Here is a 12,460-nt window from a genome sequence, read left to right as displayed (position 1 = left end):
TTGCCTCAGCTTCCTGAATAACTGGGACTACAGGCACCCGCCACAACGCCCGGCTGTTTTTAGAGACGGGGTCTTGCTCTGGCTTAGGCTGGTCTTGAACTCGTGAGCTCAGGCAGTCCACCCGCCTCGGCTTCCCAGAGTGACCTTAATCATTTATCATGAACATATCTAATCTCTCTTTAAATTAAAAAGGAAAAGAACTTCACATGCTGTAGAACACACTTTCCACAGACAAGGCAGAAACAAAGTTTGTTAGCAATCTGAGGAGAGAACTCCTTCAGGAGAATGTTATATGCTAAGTAGTGAACCTGGCACCCCGCTCCCCTGAGGCTGCCCCATGCAGAACACAGTTACATCCTTCATTCTTAGCATGTGTGGAAATCTAAAAAATTTTCGTAGATAAGCAGAGGGAGGAAAAGCTCTGGTCTGTAACAGGAAAAACTTGTCTTGGCTCCCAAAACCTTATTAGAGTCATGGGGTAAAATAAACATCTACACATTTATATAAATATATCTTATATAATAAATGATAAGTCACAAAAATGGCAAAACCTGGCAAAGGAATTTCAAAGCGGAGGCTGCCTCCCTCGGTCAGAATTCTGATCAAGTCATTTGTTGTAGCCCTAAAAATCCCCGGAGCTTGACAACTACTTTGTACCTGTTTCCTCCAACAGTCCGTTCCTGAATATTCCTGCTTAAATTTCAGAATGACACCAACCCCCCCCCCCCACAAAGTCTTAAAATTCAAAACTGGACAGCCTACGTACCCCGCAGTCTTGGTCCTCCATGAAGAGCTGCTGGTGAGTCTATCGGGCCATACGTTCGGCTGGACTCCGACTTCCTCTCTGACTCAGAGGCCTGGATCCGCAGCACTGATGTAAGGCTCTTAATGGGAATCTGTTTTCAATTCAGGGCAGATGTGGGACACTCTGGTAGCCCTAGGGATTATCAACTTTAAAACAAATTGCCTTCAGGACGATAAGTCCAGAGGCAGTAACAGCTTCCTGAGGCCTCACTGGGGCTCCTTCCAAATGCTTCACATATCACACAGGAACTATGACACAAAGGCATGGTTTGCTTTTTGGGTTCTCAGACTGTAAGATGAAGCTCGCAATAACCTCTTCAGAAACAAAGCCTATACATATACTCCCAAACATTTAAATGGAAATTCAGATATTTCAGTAACAGACAACAGTGATCAAAATGCTCCTCCATCCCCCTGTCCCCTACAAAGAAAACTACCTTCGCGCTCAGTGTCTGCCTCCTCGAGTATAGTTTTCCCACAAATTGAAATTGAATTGTTCTGGTTCAGAGTTTTCCTGGCTCACAAAAAGGAAGGGAGGATTATTCCAAGACTTCCACAGAGAAATATCCAGAAATCCATTTAACACGGGCAGTTTAACATCCTAGAATTAGTGCTCATGCAGGCCACTTTGCAGAGCTGCCTCATCTGCCACATTTTAAACTCTAAAAAAGCCCAGCTGGGACTTCATATAGTTCAACCCAATTTAAAGCCCCAAAGAAAAGATTGCGAAAACACTAATTTTGAAGATATTTGTAGGAAATATTTAAAAATGTACATAAACCCTTCCTTTTAACAAAATAAGAAGTAAGTTTTATATAGTCTTTTAAAATATTAAAAGTTAACGTGCATGGCATTTCCCCAACCTAGGTAAGTTTAGGGGTAAGCAACATCTGTGAATAGTCAGAAAATAGTATTATTAAAAATATATTTTATGGCTTAGCGCCCGTAGCACAGTGGTTACAGTGCCAGCCACTTATACCAAGGGTGGAGGGTTCAAACCCAGCCCAGGGCCAGCTAAGCAACAATGACAACTGCGACAAAAAATAGCCAGGCATTGGTTGTAGTCCCAGCTTCTTGGGAGGCTGAGGCAAGAGAATGGCTTAAGCTGAAGAGTTGGAGGTTGCTGTGAGCTGTGATATCACAGCACTCTACTGAGGGCCCCATGGTAAGACTCTCTCAAAGACAAACAAACTATATATATATATATAGTCTAATATTTATATATTAGAAGGCCAGGCTTGGTTGCTCACACCTGTAATCCCAGCATTTGGGAGGCTGAGGCGGGTGGATTGCCTGAGCTCACAGGTTCGAGACCAGCCTGAGCCAGGGTGAGATCTCGTCTCTAATAATAGCTGGGTGTTGTGGTGGGTGCCTGTAGTCCCAGCTACTTGGGAGGCTGAGGCAAGAGAATCGCTTATGCACAGGAGTTTGAGGTTGCTGTGAGCTATGATGCTATGGCACTCTCCCAAAGGTGACAAAGTGAGACTGTATCTCAAAAAAAAAAGGGTAAGAAAAACCAGATATTGTCAGTGAGCAGTAGGTAATTTTAATAGATGGGGGTAAGGAGGGGGATCTGTGGGATGGAGAAGGGTGTGGTTTGGTGTAAGAGCATGGCTTATGAGTTGGGAGGCCCAAGTTCTAGAACCAGGACTGCTCCTAATTAGCCTTGGGACGTTGGCCATGCATCCCCAATCCAGGCCTCTGTTTCCTCACCTATATCAGGAAAGCTTTGTTCTGTCCATCTTCTTGCTCTTTCAACAGCCAAAAGAGAAATTCCACCGCATGGGGTGTAACTTTTGTTTTACAGTTGGGCTCTCAGGTGCACAGAAGCCAAGCCTCTAGCATCAGTGTGCGTCAGTGTCCAGAACATATCGGACGTCACTGTGGAGCAGGCAATGGTCTATAACAACCTGGCAGAAGCTCTGTCTCACAATTAGGGGAGATACCCACTCATCCACCCACCTGCAGAAAAGAGCTCAGCTCTCTCAGTGAAGTCCTGTGATGGAGAACACCAACACAGTAAAGTTTTCCTTCTGTAAACCTATTTTCATTTCTCAGCTATGATTTGAAAATAAATGAACATTCTTTAAAAAGAATCATGTCTAGGCTGAGTGTAGTGGCTCAGCCTGTAATCCTAGCACTCTAGGAGGGCAAGGCTGATGGATTGCTTGAGCTCAGGAGTTCTAGACCAGCCCAAGTAAGAGATAGACCCTGTCTCTAAAATAAATAAATAAATAAATAAATAAATCTAAGCCAGGTGTTGTGGTGGGCACCTGTAGTCCCAACTACTTGGGAGGCTGAAGCAAGGAGATCGCTCAAGTCCAAGAGTTTGAGGTTGCTGTGAACTATGACATCATGGCACTCTACTGAGGGTGACAAAGTGAGACTCTGTCTCAAAAAAATCATGTCTAATACTCGTGTTATGGGTTGAATTGTCCCTCATCTACCAGAGTCACGTGTTGGAGTGCTACCCTAGTAACTCAAAATGTCACCTTATTTGGAGATGGGGGTCTTTATACAGATAATTAAATTAAGATGAGGTCATGGGGAAGCCCTAATCCAAACACAATCTAACACTGAAATGACTCAACGAAGCATAGGAAAATACAGTAAGTATACAACCTAAAGAGGGGCATACACCGGGAATGCCCAGGGCTCTGTTCTTATTCGAGATACACACCATGTACACTGTACCACAAGTCAGACCTCAGCTCTGTGACTTGGTAGCATCTCTACTGGACATAGTGATACAGGACAGGGGGTGCCCCAGTCAGCTCTGAACTGGAGGACCCACCGCCTCCACCTCGGTGGTGTTGCTGCAGTGGCAGCGGCAGAGGAACCAGCAGGCTGGAGGGTAGGCAAGGGGGACCTCCCCCCAGGCTGTAGTAGCAAGAGGGGCCAGACAACTGCTGGGGAGACACCGGCACCTTGGTGTCACCTTCCCCTTGCACTTATGACTGAACAGGGAACCCCCATTTCCTATGCCTAGGTCAATTTCATATAAGTTTCCTAGGCCTCAATTCTGTGAATGGACTGTGCCCATTCATTAATATGTTCGTTCACCTTGCCCCAGTGGAAGGGACTGTATTCATTCATTAATGCACTCCTTCACCTTGCCCCAGTAGAAAGGACTATATCCATTCATTTCCTGGCTTCATATACAAGGAACCTATGCACCTATATATACCCCTGGACAAAGAGCCCAGAGAGAGACAGAGAGAAGGAGAGAGAGAGAGAGAGAGAGACAGCTTTTCTCCCCTGACTTGGGTTTTCTCTCTGCCAGGAGCTTTGGTGTTTTTTTCTTTGTATTCTTTTCTGTAAATAAATCCTGTCTTACCACTGATCTGTGGTCCATGGATTCATTCTTCGAATCACTGAGACCAAGAACCTACTGAAGACAAAATTCCGGTATCAACAGGACTCTAGACATTTATAACACACCCTCTTCATAATTTTGAGAACTTTTTCTAAATATAAGCAAATGTATTGTTATTTCATACCACGGAAAGGTAGTAGCCTCTCCGCCCCCAGACCCCACCCCTGGCCCAGGCAACTAAAAATATGACCTTGATTTTCTTTATTAAAGCACCTTATTGAAAATTCAAAGAGATATCAAGGAAGGGGCATGGTGAATGTCCGTTAAAATAAGCATTTATTACATGGAACAGGTGGCCAGAGTTTCCAGATCAAATTGAAACTAAATCCTGCATCATTATTCCCAAATGCCCCGTTTCACAAAGTTTAGAAGTGAGTCACTTACACAGGCCATTAGGAAGGAAACACATATATTACAAACTTACATATTTATTAAAATCAACCTCCATTATTTTTCTTCTTAAAAAGCTCAGACATAAATATAGTTTCTAACTATTGACAGTATTTATGGCCCAAACAAAGCTGAGATGAAGCCTTGCAGGAAATTAAGAAGGAGGAAACATTTTAAGGGTGACTACCTGGGCCAGGCAGGTGGATGTGACCACAGACGGGATAGGATTCCATGAGACTTAACTTTTCAAAGACAAAGGTTGAAAGTTCAGCAGAGATTGATAAGCAAATGGTTCTGGCAGAGTCTGATGCTTTCCAAATAGTGAGGAGAAGGAAAAAAGTCCATTGCCGTGTAGAGAATTGAACTGCGTTTTGCAGTTTGCATATCAGTAGTTGATGACACCTTCCTTTATATTTCCACTTTTCTATGACCCAGTAGCTTATTTGCATGTTATTTACATTAAACCTGATCTGCCTAACTTTCCCATGAGTTATAACTGATACTGTGTTACAGAGCCAGGCAGTAGATCCTTTTAGGGGGAAAAAAAGTGAAAATTAGTTGTATCCATATCATATGGACGTCAGTTCCTACTGTGTGCACTAAAAAGTTCCATTTATTATTTTATTTCACACTATTCAAACATGTCTTCTTAACTGAAAGAATTCTTTCTGTGCATTGCTTGGCCTTCCAAATGGTTTGATTCAGAAAAGTTTCATAATGTTGCAAATCTTTTCCATCAGTCAAAATGTCCTGAACTAGAAAGTGGCTGGTGATACTCCCTACCCAAGGAGAAATCTCTAACAGTTGTATAATGTATCGTTCGCACAGTGGGATGACACACATCGGCCTTTCGTTCATGGAATTCATAAAGTTTCACATGGTTTTGAGATGATTCAAGTGTGAAGACTTTAAACAATATTCCTTCCAACTCTCAGGCTATGATTCAACACATTGTTTCTCATAATTGCTTGCCAAAAAGAGCCTGCTAAGGGTGCTTGGCGGAAACCTGACTCCCAGTGGCTCCCAGCCCCCTTCTCTTGGGAGGGCGATTCTGTAAGTAGTGGGGCTCGGGGGTACTCAGCATTGAGCAGGTTTTAGGAATACTTTATTCTTGACCTAACTGTGGTAGGATATCAAGATCTCATAAGGAGCTTTAAACAACAACAACAACAAAAAGTACTGAGCTTAGGTCCCGCTGCAGAGATTACAGTTGGGGTCTAGAGTGTGGCCTGAGCACTGGGATTTTTTGAAGCTTCTAGATCAGTGGTTCTCAACTTTATTAAAGGGCCCCAGCATTAGGAAGGCTGAGAGCGACTGTTCTAGATGATTCTAATGTGCAGCCAGTGTTGACAACCACTGAATTGACTAAAACAACAGCCAGTTGACTATAACACATGTGAAAGCAATAGCTAGCATTCCTATTAAGATATACAAAGTACTTTCACATACATGCATTTCATTTGAACCCTTGACAACCTGGTGAAATGGGGTAGAGGTGATGTTATCTTTCTTTTATAGACAGGCAAACTAAAGCTGGGAGAGGTAAAGTGGTTTGATTGGGGGCTGCTCTAAGCAGTTCCTTCTGGAACTCGTGAGGTTGGCTTTAGGTTCTTTTGAGGGTTCCTCTGCTCCTACTGGCTATCCAGCTTTCCCGGCATCCCTTTATTGATTTAAATTAGTTAAAAAAAAATTTTTTTTTTGTAAAGATGGGGTCTTGCTATGTTGATCAGGTTGGTCTTGAACTCCCTTCCTCAAGTGTTCCTCCCACCTTAGCCTCTCCACTGCTCCCTGCTCCAGTGTTCCTTTAAAAGGAAACAAACATCAAACCTAGGGAATACACTGAAACAGATTTAAAAAAATAAAAGAAAACAAACAGGCGTGGCGCCCATTACACAGTGGTTATGGTATGGGCCACTTGCACCGCTGGTGTATTCGAACCCAGCCTGGACCAGCTAAACAACAATGACAACTGCAACAAAAAAATAGCCGGGCGTTGTGGCAGGTGCCTGTAGTCCCAGCTACTTGGGAGGCTGAGGCAAGAGGATGGCTGAAGCCCAAGAGTTTGAGGTTGCTGAGAGCTGTGACGCTACAGCACTCTACTGAGGGCGACATAGTGAGACTTGGTCTCAAAAATAAACAAATCAATAAATGAAAGAAAACAAACAAACAAAACCTCAAACCTCTCCCATTTGCCTAGAGCTTCTGGTAAATCAGAATTATGTACTAAAACTAGTAGTATTAGTACTAGGAACAGCAGGAGGTAACATGGACTAATTTGTACACATTGTGCTAAGCACTTTGCAGACATTACCTTAATCATCTCAGGTCTACATGGGTAGGTCTTATCCCCATTCTGCAGATCAGGAATTTGAGGCTTAGAGAATAAGAAACTTGCCTAAGGTTACATTCCTATGCAAACATTCTTCTTATTTTATCTAAACCTCCTTTTATTTTCCTTCCAGTCAATTGAATTTTAGCCAGTGGCAGAGAAGACAATATTTGGTAAAGTATTTCATAGTAAACTTTAATGACAATTTCACCTTCCTTGAATTGTATCATCACTTCTTATAGGAAGATTGGATCTTTTTCTCCAGGTGTGGTGCCTCACACCTATAATCAGGTCTTTGGGAATCCAAAGCAGGAGAATTGCTCGAGGCCCAGAATTTAAGACTAACTTGGGCAACATAGCGAGAGCCCTGTCTCTAAAAAAAAAAAAAAAAAAAGCCCTAGCTACTCTGGAGGCTGAGGTGGGATGACTGCTTGAGCCCAGTGAGTTATGGTTTTGCCATTGCATTCCAGCCTGGTGAAAGAGCAAGACTTAGTCTCTCTTAAAAAAAAAAAAAAAAAAAAAAATGGCTCTCTTAAGAAACATCTAGAGCTGGTCATTAAAAAGCATGACTACATAGCACTTGAAAAGTTCCACTGGAGAATCATGATTGGTTAATTCTTTTTTTTTTTTATTGTTGGGGATTCATTGAGGGTACAATAAGCCAGGTTACACTGATTGCAATTGTTAGGTAAAGTCCCTCTTGCAGTTATGTCTTGCCCCCATAAAGTGTGACACACACCAAGGCCCCACTCCCCTCCCTCCATCCCTCTTTCTGCTTCCCCCCCATAACCTTAATTGTCATTAATTGTCCTCATATCAAAATTGAGTACATAGGATTCATGCGTCTCCATTCTTGTGATGCTTTACTAAGAATAATGTCTTCCACGTCCATCCAGGTTAATACGAAGGATGTAAAGTCTCCATTTTTTTTTAATGGCTGAATAGTATTCCATGGTATACATATACCACAGCTTGTTAATCCATTCCTGGGTTGGTGGGCATTTAGGCTGTTTCCACATTTTGGTGATTGTAAATTGAGCTGCAATAAACAGTCTAGTACAAGTGTCCTTATGATGATTGGTTAATTCTTAACTAACGCCAGAGACAGTCACTGTGCACTGGATTGAGTCCTAAATCTGGCATCAGAAGGCTTGAGCCCAGGTCCTAAATACTTTTTATTAGTGGTGGGGTCTTGAACCACTCACATCCAGGACAAGCTTTAAGGTTCTGAATGAATCAGGCCAAGGTGGATTAATGGATGTTCTCATATCTAATTTTTTAAGATTTCCAAAACGCTGGTGGATGCGGGTCTCTATTCTGCAGGATGGGGTTTGTTAAAGTTGTCAAGAATAAGGCCTACTTTAAGAGATACCAAGTGAAATTTAGAAGACGACGAGAGGGTAAAACTGATTACTATGCTCGGAAATGCTTGGTGATACAGGATAAAAATAAGTACAACACACCCAAATACAGAGTGATAGTTCGTGTGACTAACAGAGATATCATTTGTCAGATTGCTTATGCCCATATAGAAGGGGAAATGATAGTCTGAGCAGCTTATGCACATGAACTACCAAAATACGGTGTGAAGGTTGGCCTGACAAATTATGCTGCAGTATACAGTACTGGCCTGCTGCTGGCCCGCAGGCTTCTCAATAGGTTTGGCATGGACAACATCTATGAAGGCCAAGTGGAGGTGACTGGCGATGAATACCATGTGGAAAGCATTGATGGCCAGCCCGGTGCTTTTACATGCTATTTGGATGCAGGCCTTGCCAGGACTACCACTGGCAAGAAAGTTTTTGGAGCCCTGAAGGGAGCTGTGGATGGAGGCTTGTCTATCCCTCACAGTACCAAATGATTCCCTGGTTATGATTCTGAAAGCAAGGAATTGAATGCTGAAGTATAGCAGAAGTGTATCACGGGACAGAATGTTGTGGATTATATGCGTTACCCAATGGAAGAAGATGAAGATGCTTAGAGAAATCAGTCCTTGCAATACATAAAGAACAACGTGACTCCAGACATGATGGAGGAGACGTATAAGAAAGCTCATGTGGCTATACGAGATAACCCAGGCTATGAGAACAAGCCCAGGAGAGAAGTTAAAAAGAAGAGCTGGAACCATCCCAAAGTGTCCCTTGCCCAGAAGAAAGATCGGGGAGCTCAAAAGAAGGCAAGCTTCCTTAGATCTCAGGAGCAAGCCACTGAAAGCTAAACCAAACACCAATTTTATATGAGTGTTTCCTGATTTAAAAGAATAAACTTATTCATAAAGAAAAAAGAAAGATTTCCAAAATGCTGAACTTATTTTTTATTATTTCAGTATTTAGTAGTTAAAGTAAATCAAGTAAGGAGTCTGGATTCTAGAGGTTCGAGCGGCCTGGAGAACCTGGTACCACTGTATGCTACTAAGGAAGAGGGAGAAAGATGTAAAAGAACAAAAATTTCTTGATCCCTCAAATTTCTACAACTGTCACTGGGTGTGGGAATTTTATTTTCCTTCTGCAAACTGAGAGGTTATGTAAAGAGATGGAGACTATTGAGAAAAGAGACCCCATTTCAGTAAGGCATGTAGCCAGAGGTGGTGAAGTTTAAGCTGGAAGAATGTGGAGAAGCCAGCTATTCTGAGAATGGGAAGAAAAACGTCCTCGGGAAAGAGATTCATAAATGCAAAGTCCCTGAGGCAGGGAAAAATGGTTTCTCAAGTTGAGAAACTGGAAAAAGTCAAGTATGATTGGCATGCGGAGGGGTGGGAAAGAAGGCTCCTGGGCAATGGTGAGGAAGTGTGGATTTTATCTGAAATCCAATAAGACACCACTAAAGAATTTTAAACAGAGAAGCAGCATGATCTGATTCAAGTTTCCATGTAATTTCTGTGGTGCCTGGAGAAAGGATTGGCAGATGTTAAAGATAATAATGAACTTCTTTTACCTAAGAGCTATACTTGTTAGAAAAAGCAGAAATTATAATCTGCATATATATGTGTATATATGTATATATATATATATTTTTTTTTTGAGACAGAGTTATACTTTGTCTCCCTTGGTAGACACCAACACAGCTCATAACAACCTCAAATTCTTGGGCTCAAAGCGATTCTCTTGCCTCAGCCTCCCAAGTAGCTGGGGCCACAAGCGCTTGTCATAGTCCCCAAAACATTTGCTTATATTTTTAGGGCAATCCTCCATGAACCTCATCCTTCACTGGATGAGGAGTCTCCATTGCCAATAGGGATGGAGATACAGATATGGCAAGTTTTAACCTGCCCAGCTGAGGACAGGAATGCTTTTCACAACACTTTATTTTTGGTGTGTCAAAATAAAAGATAACAATCCTTTAAAAAAAAATCACTGCCAGTGAAATGCATGCCTTCAGGTCTCCTTTTTGAGAAAGGTGGCATGTGGAAAATCAGCAAGGCCCAACCACATGTCACCTCATTAAGTCCTGGGTGGAGTAACAGGAATTCTTTGCATCCTTGTTTAGACAGGTTATGGTAAACAAGTGCAGAGATGCACGTCCAGGGTGAACGATCCCCATACAAGTGTCACTTCTCACTGTAGAATTCCTAGCATCCCTGCTGTACAGAAAAGATAAGACATTCAAATGTCCCCTGGACTAGTTCACAAATGAATCTTCTGTCTTTACAAAGTCTTCTATTTCCACTGTCCAGGAAGGGGCAGGAAAACAATGATGTTCTGTATAACATAAAGCTGGACAAGCACAGGTGGGAATGGACACACTCTTACAGCTTTTTTTTTGGTAGAGACAGAGTCTTACTCTATCACCCTCGGTAGAGTGCTGTGGCGTCACACAGCTCACAGCAACCTCCAGTTCCTGGGCTTAGGCAATTCTCCTGCCTCAGCCTCCCCAGTAGCTGGTACCACAGGTGCCTGCCACCAATGCCTAGCTATTATTTTGTTGCAGTTTGGCCAGTGCAGGGTTTGAACCTGCCACCCTTAGTATATGGGGCCAGCGCCCTACCGCTGAGCCACAGGCACCGCCCACTCTTATAGCTTTGAAAGCCAAACTCTCTTTACCTTAGGATAGTTTTCTCTCTCTCTCTCTTTTTCTTTTTGAGACAGAGTTTCACTCAGTCATTCTGGGGTTGAGTGTCATGCGTTTTAGCTCATAGCAACTTCAAACTCTTGGGCTTAAGAGGTCCTCTTGCCTCAGCCTCCTGAGTAGCTGGGACTACAGGGGCCCACTGCAATGCCTGGCTATTTTTAGAGATGGGGTTTCCCTCTTACTCAGGCTGGTCTCGAACCTGTGAGCTCAGGCAATCCATCTGCTTGGGCCTCCCAGAGTGCTAGGATTACAGGCATGAGCCACCAGGCCTGACCTCACACTCTCTCTCTTTTTTAATGAGATGGTCTTGCTATTATCCTGGCTAGAGTGCTGTGACTCACAGCAACCTCAATCTCCTGGGCTCCAGCAGTCCTCCTGCCTCAGCCTCCCAAGTGGCTGGGAGTACATGTGCGTGCCACGCTACCTAGCTAATTTTTGCATTTTTTACAGAGACAGGGTCTTTCTGTGTTGGTCAGGCCTCAAGCAATCTTCCTGCCTTGGCCTTCTGAAGTGCTAGAATTACAGCCATGAGCCACCATGTGCAGCTCAGCCTCATGACAGTTTTCTTTTTAGGTTTCAGTAAAATGCAAAGCATCTTTCTACGGTTGAGTTATAAACTCCCCAAATAGGGCCTTGTAATGGGAATGTGGACAGACGCCTCGCTGTAGCTGCACCACTGGGCACTGCTAGAGTCATCAGTTTTAATGAGAGCTGTTAATATCACCCCTATCAGAATGGTTGCCCTGGGCTGGCGTTCCGGGCTGTGCACAGGTGTTTTTGGCCAAGAATGTAATGCAGGTTATTACATTATCAATGAGGCACAGATGTGCTTTCTGTCTGAACTGAAGGTGGTGTTCCTGCCAAGTGCCTAACTCTTTCAGTGGGCCCAGGTCTGTTTGTATCAAAATGCTGTTCTAGCTCAGTGAACCTGAGAACTGCCTTCTGCTTTCCCAGGACGTGAGTTTAGAAAACATGCTTAAGAATGCAACGAGGCTGGGCCCTCAGAAGGTAGGTGCAGGCGCTCCTAAGAACACAAACCCCCTCCTGCCACCTTCTGCTGTTTCGGGGAAGGCGTCAGTCACTACATATTCTTTCATTGACTCATCAGATTTTTCTTGGGCACTTTTCTGTGCCAGGTACCCCAGGAGAGTCAAGGATGATTCTGCCAAGGAGTCTGCCCATAGGCATCCTGCAAGGATCGCTGCTGTTTCTGATCTTCTAACTCTTTCAAAATTAACTCTCAAAATTTGAGTCTCCATCACCTCTCCCTGAGGCTCTAATTATAACATCACAGTGGTTTTCTTTTTTGTTTGTTTTTTTGGGACAGAGTCTTACTCTGTCACCTGGGTAGAGTGCCATGGCATCATAGCTCACATCAATTTCAAACTCTTGGGCTCAAGTGATCCTCTTGCCTCAATCTTCTGAGTAGCTGGGACAACAGGCATGTGCCCCCACACCTGGCTAGTTTTTCTACTTTTAGTATTTTTCTATCT

General features: G+C 43.3%; 1 protein-coding gene and 1 pseudogene across 2 annotated transcripts in view; one reads left to right on the top strand and one right to left on the bottom strand.

Moving 5' to 3' along the window:
* Positions 1-12,460, bottom strand: part of SASH1 (SAM and SH3 domain containing 1) — a 312,356-nt gene that overhangs the window by 238,004 nt on the left and 61,892 nt on the right. The gene's annotated exons all lie outside the window — the stretch shown is intronic.
* Positions 8,206-9,117, top strand: LOC128585785 (60S ribosomal protein L5-like; annotated as a pseudogene). Its single transcript, XR_008380108.1, has one exon. The product of XR_008380108.1 is annotated as a 60S ribosomal protein L5-like (transcript).

Source organism: Nycticebus coucang, chromosome 5, assembly GCF_027406575.1.
Source record: "Nycticebus coucang isolate mNycCou1 chromosome 5, mNycCou1.pri, whole genome shotgun sequence".
Lineage (NCBI taxonomy): Eukaryota > Metazoa > Chordata > Mammalia > Primates > Lorisidae > Nycticebus > Nycticebus coucang.
The sequence above is the reverse complement of the archived record's forward strand: the minus strand, read 5'-3'. Positions and strand labels throughout refer to the sequence as shown.